This window comes from Aethalodelphis obliquidens, unplaced genomic scaffold (assembly GCF_003676395.1).
Source record: "Aethalodelphis obliquidens isolate GAN/ISIS:26980383/991018 unplaced genomic scaffold, ASM367639v1 scaffold27, whole genome shotgun sequence".
NCBI lineage: Eukaryota > Metazoa > Chordata > Mammalia > Artiodactyla > Delphinidae > Aethalodelphis > Aethalodelphis obliquidens.
The window spans coordinates 23,804,067-23,806,372 of NW_020837971.1; the positions used below are offsets into that span (position 1 = coordinate 23,804,067).

The 2,306-nt window shown below is 42.2% G+C and overlaps 1 pseudogene; it reads left to right on the forward strand.

Annotated features, from left to right (window-relative positions):
* The first annotated feature begins 1,620 nt into the window (after positions 1-1,620).
* Positions 1,621-1,739, forward strand: LOC113629629 (uncharacterized; annotated as a pseudogene).
* Positions 1,740-2,306: the final 567 nt, after the last annotated feature.

Consider the following 2,306-nt stretch of genomic DNA (forward strand, 5'->3'; position numbering starts at 1 on the left):
GCCTTCCAGGTGAGTTTGAGAACCACTTCTGTGGAGAAGTGAACCGTGGTTGACACTGGCTTTCAGGTTAGAGTATCCAACTCTTATAAATCCTCCTTTCTGTGCTCTCACCCAGCTCACATTCCTCCTTGCCCTTAAAAAAAAAAATCACAAAACAAAGTAAACGACACTGCCAACCTCTTGCTTAAATGCAGTGACACAAGCTCTAGCACTTTCCTCCAATCCACCTGGAACTTCCACCACACACCTTGCTTACAGGCCCTGTACTCAGAGAAGGACACCCACCCTGACCCCCATTCCTACTCTAGCAGAGGGAGGTGTTTTCTGAGCCTCACTTTTCTCATCTATAAAATGCTGATAGGAAGGGATGCTACTGTGCTGAATTCATTAAGTTAACACCAGCATTCCAATAAAAATGTGGGCCCGTTCTGACTCCCTGACTGGGGTCCAGAAGAGGCAAAGAGAAAGGGGTGAGATCAAGCTTTGCAGTCTGTGTAGTTAGTGACTTTAGCACACAGCATTCAGCACAGTGTCTGGGCCAGGGTGCGCAGGTGATGAAGGGCACCCACACCACTTAGCTGCCCAGGGGAAATCCCAGGCAAAGGAACATTGAGTCGCTCTGTTTGCTTGATTCTGATGCAGGTTGGTTGTCACCACTGCCTTTTCCAGAGTCAAACAAGCCATGCTTCCTGTGATCTGTTTAATCGATGTGCCTGTTCCTTTCATTTCTCCTGTTTTCCAGCTCTTTACTCTTCCTGAAACATTGCCAGCCCCACCCTGACCATCTGGGTCACATGTTTTCTCCTTGTCTGGAGAGGTGAGGTCATCTCCAGGGTCTTGGGGCAGAAATGCATCTCAAGAAAGATGTTTCCTTAAACTTCTCCCCTAACTCAACTGAGAATTCCTTTTTCTTATAACTGTCTTTCATTTCTAGTGTGAAAATCAATCTCCTGGCAGAAAAGACATAAACCAAACAGGATTTGGAGCAGTTTCAATTTCCCCCAGTTTCTGTGAAAGCTGCACTTGTGGTCACATGCTCTGCTGCTGAGAAGCTGGGCACCCTTGGGCAGATAACACACATCCTCTGTGCCTTCGTGTGTTTGTTATACAGGGATGCCAGGTACAGTTTAAAAGCAAAAACATCCAGAGAAAAAACCATTTACATGTAATTTCATTATTACATTCTGAGGTTCCTCAATATTTTCCACTTGGTTTCCCATGAATTTTGGAAACGTGTTAGTTGATATACTACATGTTAACAAGATATTACATTGCAAAGGCAATGAAGCCATATTCTATACGTTGAGTTACCTTAATACCAACTGAATGATTAGGCAAATTATTTTATTTGCAGTGCTCTCTTTCCTTACCTCATAAATGACATTGAGAATACAAGAATGCTGCTACTCATCCCACAGACTTAATGAAATAATATAAATAAGTGATTGTCACACTGTTTGCCATATCCAAAGCACACAGATGTTAGCAAGTACTGCCTACTAGAAAAATTTATTCGAGTAACCTAACTTTAAAATTTTTGTCATCTTCTGATTCTTGAAGTTTTTAAAGTCTTTTTTTTCCCCAGAAAGCAAGGGAATGTTTGAATAAAAATGCTAATTGGTCTATGGCCATACCACCCTGAATGAGCCCGATCTCATCTGATCTCAGAAGCTAAGCAGGGTCGAGCCTGGTTAGCACTTGGATGGGAGACCACCTGGGAATACTGGGTGCTGTAGGCTTGGGCTTCCCTGGTGGCACAGTAGTTAAGAATCCACCTGCCAATGCGGGGACACGGGTTCAAGACCTGGTCCGGGAAGATCCCACATGCCACAGAGCAGCTAAGCCTGTGAGCCACAACTACTGAGCCCGTGTGCCACAACTACTGAAGCCCGTGTGCCGAGAACCCATGCTCCACATTAAGAGAAGCCACTGCAATGAGTAGTCTGCACACTGCAGTGAGGAGTAGCCCCCATTCACTGCAACCAGAGAAAAGCCCACATGCAGCAGCAAAGACCCAATGCAGCCCAAACTAAAATAAATAAAATTTTTAAAAATGCCAATTAGCACAAATAAACACATTAAACTCATAATTTTTCCAAATTTAACGGGAGTGAAAAATGGATTTTCATAGAAATTTATAGGCTGATATTTTTTCAATTAAAGGAGTTTGAAAAAGTACAAACCTCTTAAATATTTATGAAAAGCCAGCTTAACTTTTTCATCTCCTATTATTAAACTATCCATTAAATATTATCATAAAAATTAAATAGTAACATATAAATGGATACTTCATAGTTCAGAAATGT